Source organism: Spermophilus citellus, assembly GCF_964194105.1.
Source record: "Spermophilus citellus genome assembly, chromosome: 5".
Lineage (NCBI taxonomy): Eukaryota > Metazoa > Chordata > Mammalia > Rodentia > Sciuridae > Spermophilus > Spermophilus citellus.
This window is the reverse complement of record NC_138186.1, coordinates 174,104,787-174,122,195: the sequence shown is the minus strand read 5'-3', so window position 1 is coordinate 174,122,195 and position 17,409 is coordinate 174,104,787.

The following is a 17,409-nucleotide window of genomic DNA, read 5'->3' as shown; positions in this document are numbered from 1 at the left end:
CAGGACACCTGTGGAGGAGCACTCCCTGTGTGAGTGACAGGACACCTGTGGAGGAGCCCTCCCTGTGTGAGTGACAGGACAGCTGTGCAGAAGCCCTCCCTGTGTGAGTGACAGGACAGCTGTGGAGGAGCACTCCCTGTGTGAGTGACAGGAGAGCTGTGGAGGAGCACTCCCTGTTTGAGTGACAGGACAGCTGTGGAGGAGCACTCCCTGAGTGAGTGACAGGAAAGCTGTGGAGGAGCACTCCCTGTGTGAGTGACAGGACAGCTGTGGAGGAGCACTCCCTGTGTGAGTGACAGGACAGCTGTGGAGGAGCACTCCCTGTGTGAGTGACAGGACAGCTGTGGAGGAGCACTCCCTCTGTGAGGGACAGGACAGCTGTGGAGGAGCACTCCCTGTGTGAGTGACAGGACAGCTGTGGAGGAGCACTCCCTGTGTGAGGGACAGGACAGCTGTGGAGGAGCACTCCCTGTGTTAGTGACAGGACACCTGTGGAGGAGCACTCCCTGTGTGAGTGACAGGACAGCTGTGGAGGAGCACTCCCTGTGTGAGTGGCAGGACAGCTGTGGAGGAGCACTCCCTGTGTGAGTGACAGGACCCCTTGGAGGAGCAGTGCCTGTGTGAGTGACAGGTCACCTGTGGAGGAGCACTCCCTGTGTGAGGGACAGGACAGCTGTGGAGGAGCACTCCCTGTGTGAGTGACAGGACAGCTGTGGAGGATCACTCTCTGTGTGAGTGACAGGAAAGCTGTGGAGGAGCCCTCCCTGTGTGAGTGACAGGACAGGTGTGGAGGAGCACTCCCTGTGTGAGTGACAGGACACCTGTGGAGGAGCACTCCCTGTGTGAGTGACAGGACAGCTTTGGAGGACATCCCTGTGTGAGTGACAGGAAAGCTGTGGAGGAGCACTCCCTGTGTGAGTGACAGGACACCTGTGAAGGAGCACTCCCTGTGTGAGTGACAGGACAGCTGTGGAGGAGCACTCCCTGTGTGAGGGACAGGACAGCTGTGGAGGACATCCCTGTGTGAGTGACAGGAAAGCTGTGGAGGAGCACTCCCTGTGTGAGTGACAGGACACCTGTGAAGGAGCACTCCCTGTGTGAGTGACAGGACACCTGTGGAGAAGCCCTCCCTGTGTGAGTGGCAGTACAGCTGTGGAGGAGCACTCCTTGTGTGAGTGGCAGGACAGTTGTGGAGGAGCACTCCCTGTGTGAGTGACAGGACACCTGTGCAGGAGCCCTCCCTGTGTGAGTGACAGGACAGCTGTGGAGGACATCCCTGTGTGTGTGCCAGGACAGCTTTGGAGGATCACTCCCTGTGTGAGTGACAGGACAGCTGTGGAGGAGCACTCCCTTTGTGAGTGACAGGACACCTGTAGAGGAGCACTCCCTGTGTGAGTGACAGGACAGCTGTGGAGGACATCCCTGTGTGAGTGCCAGGACACCTGTGGAGGAGCACTCCCTGTGTGAGGGACAGGACAGCTGTGGAGGAGCACTTTCTGTGTTAGTGGCAGGACAGCTGTGGAGGAGCACTGCCTGTGTGAGTGACAGGACAGCTGTGGAGGAGCACTCCCTGTGTGAGTGACAGGACACCTTTGGAGGAGCACTCCCCGTGTGAGTGACAGGACAGCTGTGGAGGAGCACTCCCTGTGTGAGTGGCAGGACAGCTGTAAAGGAGCACTCCCTGTGTGAGTGACAGGACAGCTGTGGAGGAGCACTCCCTGTGTGAGTGACAGGACAGCTGTGCAGGAGCCCTCCCTGTGTGAGTGACAGGACAGCTGTGGAGGACATCCCTGTGTGAGTGCCAGGACAGCTGTGGAGGATCACTCCCTGTGTGAGTGACAGGACACCTGTGGAGGAGCACTCCCTGTGTGAGTGACAGGACACCTGTGGAGGAGCACTCCCTGTGTGAGTGACAGGACAGCTGTGGAGGACATCCCTGTGTGAGTGCCAGGACACCTGTGGAGGAGCACTCCCTGTGTGAGGGACAGGACAGCTGTGGAGGAGCACTCCCTGTGTGAGGGACAGGACAGCTGTGGAGGAGCACTCCCTGTGTGAGTGACAGGACAGCTGTGGAGGAGCACTCCCTGTGTGAGTGACAGGACAGCTGTGGAGGAGCACTCCCTGTGTGAGTGAGAGGAGAGCTATGGAGGAGCACTCCCTGTGTGAGTGACAGGACAGCTGTGGAGGAGCACTCCCTGTTTGAGTGGCAGGACAGCTGTGGAGGAGCACTCCCTGTGTGAGTGACAGGACAGCTGTGGAGGAGCACTCCCTGTGTGAGTGACAGGACACCTGTGGAGGAGCACTCCCTGTGTGAGTGACAGGACAGCTGTGGAGGAGCACTCCCTGTGTGAGTGACAGGACAGCTGTGGAGGAGCACTTCCTGTATCAGTGAGAGGACAGCTGTGGAGGAGCACTCCCTGTGTGAGTGACAGGACAGCTGTGGAGGAGCACTCCCTGTGTGAGTGACAGGACAGCTGTGGAGGAGCACTCCCTGTGTGAGTGAGAGGAGAGCTGTGGAGGAGCACTCCCTGTGTGAGTGACAGGACAACTGTGGAGGAGCACTCCCTGTGTGAGTGGCAGGACAGCTGTGGAGGAGCACTCCCTGTGTGAGTGACAGGACAGCTGTGGAGGAGCACTCCCTGTTTGAGTGACAGGACAGCTGTGGAGGAGCACTCCCTGTGTGAGTGACAGGACAGCTGTGGAGGAGCACTCCCTGTGTGAGTGACAGGACAGCTGTGCAGGAGCACTCCCTGTGTGAGTGACAGGAGAGCTGTGGAGGAGCACTCCCTGTGTGAGTGACAGGAGAGCTGTGGAGGAGCACTCCCTGTGTGAGTGACAGGACACCTGTGGAGGAGCACTCCCTGTGTGAGTGACAGGACACCTGTGGAGGAGCCCTCCCTGTGTGAGTGACAGGACAGCTGTGCAGAAGCCCTCCCTGTGTGAGTGACAGGACAGCTGTGGAGGAGCACTCCCTGTGTGAGTGACAGGAAAGCTGTGGAGGAGCACTCCCTGTTTGAGTGACAGGACAGCTGTGGAGGAGCACTCCCTGTGTGAGTGACAGGACAGCTGTGGAGGAGCACTCCCTGTGTGAGTGACAGGACAGCTGTGGAGGAGCACTCCCTGTGTGAGTGACAGGACAGCTGTGGAGGAGCACTCCCTGTGTGAGTGACAGGACAGCTGTGGAGGAGCACTCCCTGTGTGAGGGACAGGACAGCTGTGGAGGAGCACTCCCTGTGTGAGTGACAGGACAGCTGTGGAGGAGCACTCCCTGTGTGAGGGACAGGACAGCTGTGGAGGAGCACTCCCTGTGTGAGTGACAGGACACCTGTGGAGGAGCACTCCCTGTGTGAGTGACAGGACAGCTGTGGAGGAGCACTCCCTGTGTGAGTGGCAGGACAGCTGTGGAGGAGCACTCCCTGTGTGAGTGACAGGACACCTGTGGAGGAGCAGTGCCTGTGTGAGTGACAGGTCACCTGTGGAGGAGCACTCCCTGTGTGAGGGACAGGACAGCTGTGGAGTACCACTCCCTGTGTCAGTGGCAGGACAGCTGTGGAGGATCACTCTCTGTGTGAGTGACAGGAAAGCTGTGGAGGAGCCCTCCCTGTGTGAGTGACAGGACAGGTGTGGAGGAGCACTCCCTGTGTGAGTGACAGGACACCTGTGGAGGAGCACTCCCTGTGTGAGTGACAGGACAGCTGTGGAGGACATCCCTGTGTGAGTGACAGGAAAGCTGTGGAGGAGCACTCCCTGTGTGAGTGACAGGACACCTGTGAAGGAGCACTCCCTGTGTGAGTGACAGGACAGCTGTGGAGGAGCACTCCCTGTGTGAGGGACAGGACAGCTGTGGAGGAGCACTCCCTGTGTGAGTGACAGGACACCTGTGAAGGAGCACTCCCTGTGTGAGTGACAGGACACCTGTGCAGGAGCACTCCCTGTGTGAGGGACAGGACAGCTGTGGAGGAGCACTCCCTGTGTGAGGGACAGGACACCTGTGAAGGAGCACTCCCTGTGTGAGTGACAGGACAGCTGTGGAGGAGCACTCCCTGTGTGAGGGACAGGACAGCTGTGGAGGAGCACTCCCTGTGTGAGGGACAGGACAGCTTTGGAGGAGCACTCCCTGTGTGAGTGACAGCTCACCTGTGAAGGAGCCCTCCCTGTGTGAGTGACAGGACACCTGTGGAGGAGCACTCCCTGTGTGAGTGACAGGACAGCTGTGGAGGAGCACTCCCTGTGTGAGAGACAGGACACCTGTGGAGGAGCACTCCCTGTGTGAGTGACAGGACAGCTGTGGAGGAGCACTCCCTGTGTGAGTGACAGGACAGCTGTGGAGGAGCACTCCCTGTGTGAGTGACAGGACAGCTGTGGAGGAGCACTCCCTGTGTGAGTGACAGGAGAGCTGTGGAGGAGCCCTCCCTGTGTGAGTGACAGGACAGCTGTGGAGGAGCACTCCCTGTGTGAGTTACAGGAGAGCTGTGGAGGAGCACTCCCTGTTTGAGTGACAGGACAGCTGTGGAGGAGCACTCCCTGTGTGAGTGACAGGACAGCTGTGGAGGAGCACTCCCTGTGTGAGTGACAGGACAGCTGTGGAGGAGCACTCCCTGTGTGAGTGACAGGACAGCTGTGGAGGAGCACTCCCTGTGTGAGTGACAGGACAGCTGTGGAGGAGCACTCCCTGTGTGAGTGACAGGACACCTTTGGAGGAGCACTCCCTGTGTGAGTGGCAGGACAGCTGTGGAGGAGCACTCCCTGTGTGAGTGACAGGAGAGCTGTGGAGGAGCCCTCCCTGTGTGAGTGACAGGACAGCTGTGGAGGAGCACTCCCTGTGTGAGTGACAGGAGAGCTGTGGAGGAGCACTCCCTGTTTGAGTGACAGGACAGCTGTGGAGGAGCACTCCCTGTGTGAGTGACAGGACAGCTGTGGAGGAGCACTTCCTGTGTCAGTGAGAGGACAGCTGTGAGGGAGCACTCCCTGTGTGAGTGACAGGACAGCTGTGAAGGAGCACTCCCTGTGTGAGTGACAGGACAGCTGTGGAGGAGCACTCCCTGTGTGATTGAGAGGAGAGCTGTGGAGGAGCACTCCCTGTGTGAGTGACAGGACAGCTGTGGAGGAGCCCTCCCTGTGTGAGTGGCAGGACAGCTGTGGAGGAGCACTCCCTGTGTGAGTGACAGGACAGCTGTGGAGGAGTACTCCCTGTGTGAGTGACAGGACAGCTGTGGAGGAGCACTTCCTGTGTCAGTGAGAGGACAGCTGTGGAGGAGCACTCCCTGTGTGAGTGACAGGACAGCTGTGGAGGAGCACTCCCTGTGTGAGTGACAGGACAGCTGTGGAGGAGCACTCCCTGTGTGAGTGAGAGGAGAGCTGTGGAGGAGCACTCCCTGTGTGAGTGACAGGACAGCTGTGGAGGAGCCCTCCCTGTGTGAGTGGCAGGACAGCTGTGGAGGAGCACTCCCTGTGTGAGTGACAGGACAGCTGTGGAGGAGCACTCCCTGTGTGAGTGACAGGACAGCTGTGGAGGAGCACTTCCTGTGTCAGTGAGAGGACAGCTGTGGAGGAGCACTCCCTGTGTGAGTGACAGGACAGCTGTGGAGGAGCACTCCCTGTGTGAGTGACAGGACAGCTGTGGAGGAGCACTCCCTGTGTGAGTGAGAGGAGAGCTGTGGAGGAGCACTCCCTGTGTGAGTGACAGGACAGCTGTGGAGGAGCACTCCCTGTGTGAGTGGCAGGACAGCTGTGGAGGAGCACTCCCTGTGTGAGTGACAGGACAGCTGTGGAGGAGCACTCCCTGTGTGAGTGACAGGACAGCTGTGGAGGAGCACTCCCTGTGTGAGTGACAGGACAGCTGTGGAGGAGCACTCCCTGTGTGAGTGACAGGACAGCTGTGGAGGAGCACTCCCTGTGTGAGTGACAGGAGAGCTGTGGAGGAGCACTCCCTGTGTGAGTGACAGGAGAGCTGTGGAGGAGCACTCCCTGTGTGAGTGACAGGACACCTGTGGAGGAGCACTCCCTGTGTGAGTGACAGGACACCTGTGGAGGAGCCCTCCCTGTGTGAGTGACAGGACAGCTGTGCAGAAGCCCTCCCTGTGTGAGTGACAGGACAGCTGTGGAGGAGCACTCCCTGTGTGAGTGACAGGAGAGCTGTGGAGGAGCACTCCCTGTTTGAGTGACAGGACAGCTGTGGAGGAGCACTCCCTGAGTGAGTGACAGGAAAGCTGTGGAGGAGCACTCCCTGTGTGAGTGACAGGAAAGCTGTGGAGGAGCACTCCCTGTGTGAGTGACAGGACAGCTGTGGAGGAGCACTCCCTGTGTGAGTGACAGGACAGCTGTGGAGGAGCACTCCCTCTGTGAGGGACAGGACAGCTGTGGAGGAGCACTCCCTGTGTGAGTGACAGGACAGCTGTGGAGGAGCACTCCCTGTGTGAGGGACAGGACAGCTGTGGAGGAGCACTCCCTGTGTTAGTGACAGGACACCTGTGGAGGAGCACTCCCTGTGTGAGTGACAGGACAGCTGTGGAGGAGCACTCCCTGTGTGAGTGGCAGGACAGCTGTGGAGGAGCACTCCCTGTGTGAGTGACAGGACCCCTTGGAGGAGCAGTGCCTGTGTGAGTGACAGGTCACCTGTGGAGGAGCACTCCCTGTGTGAGGGACAGGACAGCTGTGGAGGAGCACTCCCTGTGTGAGTGACAGGACAGCTGTGGAGGATCACTCTCTGTGTGAGTGACAGGAAAGCTGTGGAGGAGCCCTCCCTGTGTGAGTGACAGGACAGGTGTGGAGGAGCACTCCCTGTGTGAGTGACAGGACACCTGTGGAGGAGCACTCCCTGTGTGAGTGACAGGACAGCTTTGGAGGACATCCCTGTGTGAGTGACAGGAAAGCTGTGGAGGAGCACTCCCTGTGTGAGTGACAGGACACCTGTGAAAGAGCACTCCCTGTGTGAGTGACAGGACAGCTGTGGAGGAGCACTCCCTGTGTGAGGGACAGGACAGCTGTGGAGGAGCACTCCCTGTGTGAGTGACAGGACACCTGTGAAGGAGCACTCCCTGTGTGAGTGACAGGAGAGCTGTGGAGGAGCACTCCCTGTGTGAGGGACAGGACAGCTGTGGAGGAGCACTCCCTGTGTGAGGGACAGGACAGCTTTGGAGGAGCACTCCCTGTGTGAGTGACAGCTCACCTGTGAAGGAGCCCTCCCTGTGTCAGTGACAGGACACCTGTGGAGGAGCACTTCCTGTGTGAGTGACAGGACAGCTGTGGAGGAGCACTCCCTGTGTGAGTGACAGGACACCTGTGGAGGAGCACTCCCTGTGTGAGTGACAGGACAGCTGTGGAGGAGCACTCCCTGTGTGAGTGACAGGACACCTGTGGAGGAGCACTCCCTGTGTGAGTGACAGGACAGCTGTGGAGGAGCACTCCCTGTGTGAGTGACAGGAGAGCTGTGGAGGAGCACTCCCTGTGTGAGTGACAGGACAGCTGTGGAGGAGCACTCCCTGTGTGAGTGGCAGGACAGCTGTGGAGGAGCACTCCCTGTGTGAGTGGCAGGACAGCTGTGGAGGAGCACTCCCTGTGTGAGTGACAGGACACCTGTGCAGGAGCCCTCCCTGTGTGAGTGACAGGACAGCTGTGGAGGACATCCCTGTGTGTGTGCCAGGACAGCTTTGGAGGATCACTCCCTGTGTGAGTGATAGGACAGCTGTGGAGGAGCACTCCCTGTGTGAGTGACAGGACACCTGTAGAGGAGCACTCCCTGTGTGAGTGACAGGACAGCTGTGGAGGACATCCCTGTGTGAGTGCCAGGACACCTGTGGAGGAGCACTCCCTGTGTGAGGGACAGGACAGCTGTGGAGGAGCACTTTCTGTGTTAGTGGCAGGACAGCTGTGGAGGAGCACTGCCTGTGTGAGTGACAGGACAGCTGTGGAGGAGCACTCCCTGTGTGAGTGACAGGACACCTTTGGAGGAGCACTCCCTGTGTGAGTGACAGGACAGCTGTGGAGGAGCACTCCCTGTGTGAGTGGCAGGACAGCTGTGGAGGAGCACTCCCTGTGTGAGTGACAGGACAGCTGTGGAGGAGCACTCCCTGTGTGAGTGACAGGACAGCTGTGCAGGAGCCCTCCCTGTGTGAGTGACAGGACAGCTGTGGAGGACATCCCTGTGTGAGTGCCAGGACAGCTGTGGAGGATCACTCCCTGTGTGAGTGACAGGACACCTGTGGAGGAGCACTCCCTGTGTGAGTGACAGGACACCTGTGGAGGAGCACTCCCTGTGTGAGTGACAGGACAGCTGTGGACGACATCCCTGTGTGAGTGCCAGGACACCTGTGGAGGAGCACTCCCTGTGTGAGGGACAGGACAGCTGTGGAGGAGCACTCCCTGTGTGAGGGACAGGACAGCTGAGGAGGAGCACTGCCTGTGTGAGTGACAGGACAGCTGTGGAGGAGCACTCCCTGTGTGAGGGACAGGACAGCTCTGGAGGAGCAGTGCCTGTGTGAGTGACAGGACAGCTGTGGAGGAGCACTCCCTGTGTGAGTGACAGGACAGCTGTGGAGGAGCACTCCCTGTGTGAGTGACAGGACAGCTGTGGAGGAGCACTCCCTGTGTGAGTGACAGGACAGCTGTGGAGGAGCACTCCCTGTGTGAGTGACAGGACAGCTGTGGAGGAGCACTCCCTGTGTGAGTGACAGGACAGCTGTGGAGGAGCACTCCCTGTGTGAGTGGCAGGACAGCTGTGGAGGAGCACTCCCTGTGTGAGTGGCAGGACAGCTGTGGAGGAGCACTCCCTGTGTGAGGGACAGGAGAGCTGTGGAGGAGCACTCCCTGTGTGAGTGACAGGACAGCTGTGGAGGAGCACTCCCTGTGTGAGTGACAGGAGAGCTGTGGAGGAGCACTCGCTGTGTGAGTCACAGGACAGCTGTGGAGGAGCACTCCCTGTGTGAGTGACAGGAGAGCTGTGGAGGAGCCCTCCCTGTGTGAGTGACAGGACAGCTGTGGAGGAGCACTCCCTGTGTGAGTGACAGGAGAGCTGTGGAGGAGCACTCCCTGTTTGAGTGACAGGACAGCTGTGGAGGAGCACTCCCTGTGTGAGTGACAGGACAGCTGTGGAGGAGCACTTCCTGTGTCAGTGAGAGGACAGCTGTGGGGGAGCACTCCCTGTGTGAGTGACAGGACAGCTGTGAAGGAGCACTCCCTGTGTGAGTGACAGGACAGCTGTGGAGGAGCACTCCCTGTGTGAGTGAGAGGAGAGCTGTGGAGGAGCACTCCCTGTGTGAGTGACAGGACAGCTGTGGAGGAGCACTCCCTGTGTGAGTGGCAGGACAGCTGTGGAGGAGCACTCCCTGTGTGAGTGACAGGACAGCTGTGGAGGAGCACTCCCTGTGTGAGTGACAGGACAGCTGTGGAGGAGCACTTCCTGTGTCAGTGAGAGGACAGCTGTGGAGGAGCACTCCCTGTGTGAGTGACAGGACAGCTGTGGAGGAGCACTCCCTGTGTGAGTGACAGGACAGCTGTGGAGGAGCACTCCCTGTGTGAGTGAGAGGAGAGCTTTGGAGGAGCACTCCCTGTGTGAGTGACAGGACAGCTGTGGAGGAGCACTCCCTGTGTGAGTGGCAGGACAGCTGTGGAGGAGCACTCCCTGTGTGAGTGACAGGACAGCTGTGGAGGAGCACTCCCTGTGTGAGTGACAGGACAGCTGTGGAGGAGCACTCCCTGTGTGAGTGACAGGACAGCTGTGGAGGAGCACTCCCTGTGTGAGGGACAGGACAGCTGTGGAGGAGCACTCCCTGTGTGAGTGGCAGGACAGCTGTGCAGGAGCCCTCCCTGTGTGAGTGTCAGGACAGCTGTGGAGGAGCACTCCCTGTGTGAGTGACAGGAGAGCTGTGGAGGAGCACTCCCTGTGTGAGTGGCAGGACAGCTGTGGAGGAGCACTCCCTGTGTGAGTGACAGGACAGCTGTGGAGGATCACTCTCTGTGTGAGTGACAGGACAGCTGTGGAGGACATCCCTGTGTGAGTGACAGGACAGCTGTGCAGGAGCCCTCCCTGTGTGAGTGACAGGAGAGGTGTGGAGGAGCACTCCCTGTGTGAGTGACAGGACACCTGTGGAGGAGCACTCCCTGTGTGAGTGACAGGACAGCTGTGGAGGACATCCCTGTGTGAGTGACAGGAAAGCTGTGGAGGAGCACTCCCTGTGTGAGTGACAGGACACCTGTGAAGGAGCACTCCCTGTGTGAGTGACAGGACAGCTGTGGAGGAGCACTCCCTGTGTGAGGGACAGGACAGCTGTGGAGGAGCACTCCCTGTGTGAGTGACAGGACACCTGTAAAGGAGCACTCCCTGTGTGAGTGACAGGACAGCTGTGGAGGAGCACTCCCTGTGTGAGGGACAGGACAGCTGTGGAGGAGCACTCCCTGTGTGAGGGACAGGACAGCTTTGGAGGAGCACTCCCTGTGTGAGTGACAGCACACCTGTGAAGGAGCCCTCCCTGTGTGAGTGACAGGACACCTGTGGAGGAGCACTCCCTGTGTGAGTGACAGGACAGCTGTGGAGGAGCACTCCCTGTGTGAGTGACAGGACACCTGTGGAGGAGCACTCCCTGTGTGAGTGACAGGACAGCTGTGGAGGAGCACTCCCTGTGTGATTGACAGGACACCTGTGGAGGAGCACTCCCTGTGTGAGTGACAGGACAGCTGTGGAGGAGCACTCCCTGTGTGAGTGACAGGAGAGCTGTGGAGGAGCACTCCCTGTGTGAGTGACAGGACAGCTGTGGAGGAGCCCTCCCTGTGTGAGTGGCAGGACAGCTGTGGAGGAGCACTCCCTGTGTGAGTGGCAGGACAGCTGTGGAGGAGCACTCCCTGTGTGAGTGACAGGACACCTGTGCAGGAGCCCTCCCTGTGTGAGTGACAGGACAGCTGTGGAGGACATCCCTGTGTGTGTGCCAGGACAGCTTTGGAGGATCACTCCCTGTGTGAGTGACAGGACAGCTGTGGAGGAGCACTCCCTGTGTCAGTGACAGGACACCTGTAGAGGAGCACTCCCTGTGTGAGTGACAGGACAGCTGTGGAGGACATCCCTGTGTGAGTGCCAGGACACCTGTGGAGGAGCACTCCCTGTGTGAGGGACAGGACAGCTGTGGAGGAGCACTCCCTGTGTGAGTGACAGGACACCTTTGGAGGAGCACTCCCTGTGTGAGTGACAGGACAGCTGTGGAGGAGCACTCCCTGTGTGAGTGGCAGGACACCTGTGGAGGAGCACTCCCTGTGTGAGTGACAGGACAGCTGTGGAGGAGCACTCCCTGTGTGAGTGGCAGGACAGCTGTGGAGGAGCACTCCCTGTGTGAGTGACAGGACAGCTGTGGAGGAGCACTCCCTGTGTGAGTGACAGGACAGCTGTGCAGGAGCCCTCCCTGTGTGAGTGACAGGACAGCTGTGGAAGACATCCCTGTGTGAGTGCCAGGACAGCTGTGGAGGATCACTCCCTGTGTGAGTGACAGGACACCTGTGGAGGAGCACTCCCTGTGTGAGTGACAGGACACCTGTGGAGGAGCACTCCCTGTGTGAGTGACAGGACAGCTGTGGAGGACATCCCTGTGTGAGTGCCAGGACACCTGTGGAGGAGCACTCCCTGTGTGAGGGACAGGACAGCTGTGGAGAAGCACTCCCTGTGTGAGGGACAGGACAGCTGTGGAGGAGCACTACCTGTGTGAGTGACAGGAGAGCTGTGGAGGAGCACTCCCTGTGTGAGGGACAGGACAGCTGTGGAGGAGCAGTGCCTGTGTGAGGGACAGGACAGCTGTGGAGGAGCACTCCCTGTGTGAGTGACAGGACACCTGTGAAGGAGCACTCCCTGTGTGAGTGACAGGACAGCTGTGGAGGAGCACTCCCTGTGTGAGGGACAGGACAGCTGTGGAGGAGCACTCCCTGTGTGAGGGACTGGACAGCTGTGGAGGAGCATGCCTGTGTGAGTGACAGGACAGCTGTGGAGGAGCACTCCCTGTGTGAGTGACAGGACAGCTGTGGAGGAGCACTCCCTGTGTGAGGGACAGGACAGCTGTGGAGGAGCACTCCCTGTGTGAGTGACAGGACACCTGTGAAGGAGCACTCCCTGTGTATGTGACAGGACAGCTGTGGAGGAGCACTCCCTGTGTGAGGGACAGGACAGCTGTGGAGGAGCACTCCCTGTGTGAGGGACAGGACAGCTGTGGAGGAGCACTCCCTGTGTGAGGGACAGGATAGCTGTGGAGGAGCACTCCCTGTGTGAGTGACAGGACAGCTGTGGAGGAGCACTCCCTGTGTGAGGGACAGGACAGCTGTGGAGGAGCACTCCCTGTGTGAGTGACAGGACACCTGTGGAGGAGCACTCCCTGTGTGAGGGACAGGACAGCTGTGGAGGAGCACTCCCTGTGTGAGTGGCAGGACAGCTGTGGAGGAGCACTCCCTGTGTGAGTGACAGGACAGCTGTGGAGGAGCACTCCCTGTGTGAGTGACAGGAGAGCTGTGGAGGAGCACTCCCTGTGTGGGTGACAGGACAGCTGTGGAGGAGCCCTCCCTGTGTGAGTGGCAGGACAGCTGTGGAGGAGCACTCCCTGTGTGAGTGGCAGGACAGCTGTGGAGGAGCACTCCCTGAGTGAGTGACAGGACACCTGTGCAGGAGCCCTCCCTGTGTGAGTGACAGGACAGCTGTGGAGGACATCCCTTTGTGTGTGCCAGGACAGCTTTGGAGGATCACTCCCTGTGTGAGTGACAGGACAGCTGTGGAGGAGCACTCCCTGTGTGAGTGACAGGACACCTGTAGAGGAGCACTCCCTGTGTGAGTGACAGGACAGCTGTGGAGGACATCCCTGTGTGAGTGCCAGGACACCTGTGGAGGAGCACTCCCTGTGTGAGTGACAGGACAGCTGTGGAGGAGCACTCCCTGTGTGAGTGGCAGGACAGCTGTGGAGGAGCACTCCCTGTGTGAGTGACAGGACAGCTGTGGAGGAGCACTCCCTGTGTGAGTGGCAGGACAGCTGTGGAGGAGCACTCCCTGTGTGAGTGACAGGACAGCTGTGGAGGAGCACTCCCTGTGTGAGTGACAGGACAGCTGTGCAGGAGCCCTCCCTGTGTGAGTGACAGGACAGCTGTGGAGGACATCCCTGTGTGAGTGCCAGGACAGCTGTGGAGGATCACTCCCTGTGTGAGTGACAGGACACCTGTGGAGGAGCACTCCCTGTGTGAGTGGCAGGACAGCTGTGGAGGAGCACTCCCTGTGTGAGTGACAGGACAGCTGTGGAGGACATCCCTGTGTGAGTGCCAGGACACCTGTAGAGGAGCACTCCCTGTGTGAGGGACAGGACAGCTGTGGAGGAGCACTCCCTGTGTGAGGGACAGGACAGCTGTGGAGGAGCACTGCCTGTGTGAGTGACAGGACAGCTGTGGAGGAGCACTCCCTGTGTGAGGGACAGGACAGCTGTGGAGGAGCAGTGCCTGTGTGAGTGGCAGGACAGCTGTGGAGGAGCACTCCCTCTGTGAGTGACAGGACAGCTGTGGAGGAGCACTCCCTGTGTGAGTGGCAGGACAGCTGTGGAGGAGCACTCCCTGTGTGAGTGACAGGACACATGTGGAGGAACACTCCCTGTGTGAGTGACAGGACAGCTGTGGAGGAACACTCCCTGTGTGAGTGACAGGACACCTGTGGAGGAGCATTCCCTGTGTGAGTGACAGGACAGCTGTGGAGGAGCACTCCCTGTGTGAGTGGCAGGACAGCTGTGGAGGAGCACTTCCTGTGTGAGTGGCAGGACACCTGTGGAGGAGCACTCCCTGTGTGAGGGACAGGACAGCTGTGGAGGAGCACTCCCTGTGTGAGTGGCAGGACAGCTGTGGAGGAGCACTCCCTGTGTGAGGGACAGGACAGCTGTGGAGGAGCACTCCCTGTGTGAGTGGCAGGACAGCTGTGGAGGAGCACTCCCTGTGTGAGTGGCAGGAGAGCTGTGGAGGAGCACTCCCTGTGTGAGTGACAGGAGAGCTGTGGAGGAGCACTCCCTGTGTGAGGGACAGGACAGCTGTGGAGGAGCACTCCCTGTGTGAGTGGCAGGACAGCTGTGGAGGAGCACTCCCTGTGTGAGTGACAGGAGAGCTGTGGAGGAGCACTCCCTGTGTGAGTGGCAGGACAGCTGTGGAGGAGCACTCCCTGTGTGAGTGACAGGAGAGCTGTGGAGGAGCACTCCCTGTGTGAGTGGCAGGACAGCTGTGGAGGAGCACTCCCTGTGTGAGTGACAGGAGAGCTGTGGAGGAGCACTCCCTGTGTGAGTGGCAGGACAGGTGTGGAGGAGCACTCCCTGTGTGAGGGACAGGACACCTGTGGAGGAGCACTCCCTGTGTGAGTGACAGGAGAGCTGTGGAGGAGCACTCCCTGTGTGATGGCAGGACAGCTGTGGAGGAGCACTCCCTGTGTGAGTGGCAGGACAGCTGTGGAGGAGCACTCCCTGTGTGAGTGGCAGGACAGCTGTGGAGGAGCACTCCCTGTGTGAGTGACAGGACACCTGTGCAGGAGCCCTCCCTGTGTGAGTGACAGGACAGCTGTGGAGGACATCCCTGTGTGAGTGCCAGGACAGCTGTGGAGGAGCACTCCCTGTGTGAGTGACAGGACAGCTGTGGAGGAACACTCCCTGTGTGAGTGACAGGACAGCTGTGGAGGAGCACTCCCTGTGTGAGGGACAGGACAGCTGTGGAGGAGCACTCCCTGTGTGAGTGGCAGGACAGCTGTGGAGGAGCACTCCCTGTGTGAGGGACAGGACAGCTGTGGAGGAGCACTCCCTGTGTGAGGGACAGGACAGCTGTGGAGAAGCACTCCCTGTGTGAGTGTCAGGACAGCTGTGGAGGAGCACTCCCTGTGTGAGTGACAGGAGAGCTGTGGAGGAGCACTCCTTGTGTGAGTGGCAGGACAGCTGTGGAGGAGCACTCCCTGTGTGAGTGACAGGAGAGCTGTGGAGGAGCACTCCCTGTGTGAGTGGCAGGACAGCTGTGGAGGAGCACTCCCTGTGTGAGTGACAGGAGAGCTGTGGAGGAGCACTCCCTGTGTGAGTGGCAGGACAGGTGTGGAGGAGCACTCCCTGTGTGAGGGACAGGACACCTGTGGAGGAGCACTCCCTGTGTGAGTGACAGGAGAGCTGTGGAGGAGCACTCCCTGTGTGATTGGCAGGACAGCTGTGGAGGAGCACTCCCTGTGTGAGTGGCAGGACAGCTGTGGAGGAGCACTCCCTGTGTGAGTGGCAGGACAGCTGTGGAGGAGCACTCCCTGTGTGAGTGACAGGACACCTGTGCAGGAGCCCTCCCTGTGTGAGTGACAGGACAGCTGTGGAGGAGCACTCCCTGTGTGAGTGACAGGACAGCTGTGGAGGAGCACTCCCTGTGTGATTGGCAGGACAGCTGTGGAGGAGCACTCCCTGTGTGAGTGGCAGGACAGCTGTGGAGGAGCACTCCCTGTGTGAGTGGCAGGACAGCTGTGGAGGAGCACTCCCTGTGTGAGTGACAGGACACCTGTGCAGGAGCCCTCCCTGTGTGAGTGACAGGACAGCTGTGGAGGACATCCCTGTGTGAGTGGCAGGACACCTGTGGAGGAGCACTCCCTGTGTGAGTGACAGGACAGCTGTGGAGGACATCCCTGTGTGAGTGACAGGACACCTGTGCAGGAGCCCTCCCTGTGTGAGTGACAGGACAGCTGTGGAGGACATCCCTGTGTGATTGGCAGGACAGCTGTGGAGGAGCACTCCCTGTGTGAGTGGCAGGACAGCTGTGGAGGAGCACTCCCTGTGTGAGTGGCAGGACAGCTGTTGAGGAGCACTCCCTGTGTGAGTGACAGGACACCTGTGCAGGAGCCCTCCCTGTGTGAGTGACAGGACAGCTGTGGAGGACATCCCTGTGTGAGTGCCAGGACAGCCGTGGAGGATCACTCCCTGTGTGAGTGACAGGAGAGCTGTGGAGGAGCACTCCCTGTGTGAGTGACAGGACAGCTGTGGAGGACATCCCTGTGTGAGTGACAGGACAGCCGTGGAGGATCACTCCCTGTGTGAGTGACAGGACAGCTGTGGAGGAGCACTCCCTGTGTGGTATAGGACAGCTGTGGAGGAGCAGTCCCTGTGTGAGTGACAGGACACCTGTGGAGGAGCACTCCCTGTGTGAGTGACAGGACACCTGTGCAGGAGCCCTCCCTGTGTGAGTGACAGGACAGCTGTGGAGGACATCCCTGTGTGAGTGACAGGACAGCTGTGGAGGAGCACTCCCTGTGTGAGTGACAGGACACCTGTGGAGGAGCACTCCCTGTGTGAGTGACAGGACAGCTGTGGAGGACATCCCTGTGTGAGTGCCAGGACAGCTGTGGAGGAGCACTTCCTGTGTGAGGTACAGGGCAGCTTGGAGCATTCCTCCCTTGGCCCGGCTCCCTCTACCTATCACCCACAGCCTCCTGTAGTGTCGGAGGCCTGACTGGGCTTCCTGCAGTCTCACACCCAGGCTTGCTCATCCACTGTGCCCTCTCCTTCTTGCTCCTCTTCCTTCTCTTCTTGCCCTAGTGGTCACTTTCTCCGCAATCCTCTGTCTAGAATTAAAGTGGCCACCTATGGCCTCACCGAGCATCCCACGGTGCTGCTAAGTCCCCTCCTGACCCCTGCCTCGGGAGGGCCTTAAGCTGAACCTATAGGGGGGACTTTCCCTTTACCATGCCTCGTGACCTCCTGGGCCTCTGTTTGTCCTCCCCTTGACAAGAGCCCTCATGTCCAGTCTCCAGACTTCAAAGTGTAGGGCCAGCAGCTGGGAAACCACCTGGTAGGTGTTGACGTGGGCCCAGGCTGACCACAGGTCCTGACCAGAGCGTGGGTCTGGTCAATGTGTGAGCCTCCTCTCTCCTCCAGGTCCACACTCCTGTGTACCCTACACTGGCCTTGGGGATGTCTGTATTCAGATGGTGCCTAAGTCTTGCACGCAGGGCACTCAGGTCAGGCCGGTGTGCATCCTGGCTCTCCCTGTTACAACACTTCCGTCATGAGGGAATGTCAGGCATCACCCTGTGCCCCGGCCAGCAGGGGTCAGCACCAAACAGAAGCACCTCTGTACTGTGCACTTCACACTCAAGCCCTGGCCCAGGAGGCCACTCCTCCACCTTCTGCTGGGACGGCCAGCCCCCGCCCCAGCCTCCCTGCCGTCTGTCCCCTGCACCTGCCGGGCCCCCCTGTCCCCCAGTGCTCCTTCTCACCCCTGCCTAGACTTAGAGCAGCCCCTGGAGGTGTGAGCAAGCCAGCCCCCTGCCTCGGCCTGCTGCCAGGTCCACACTCCTTGAAAGTAGGCCTCTGTCCTGCATCTGGACGCTGCAGGCTCTGCTCCTCAGCCAGAGCAGCTCTGTCCTGGCTCCTGCTCAGGCTTTGGTGGAGGCCGTGAGTCTGCAGCATGGGGGAA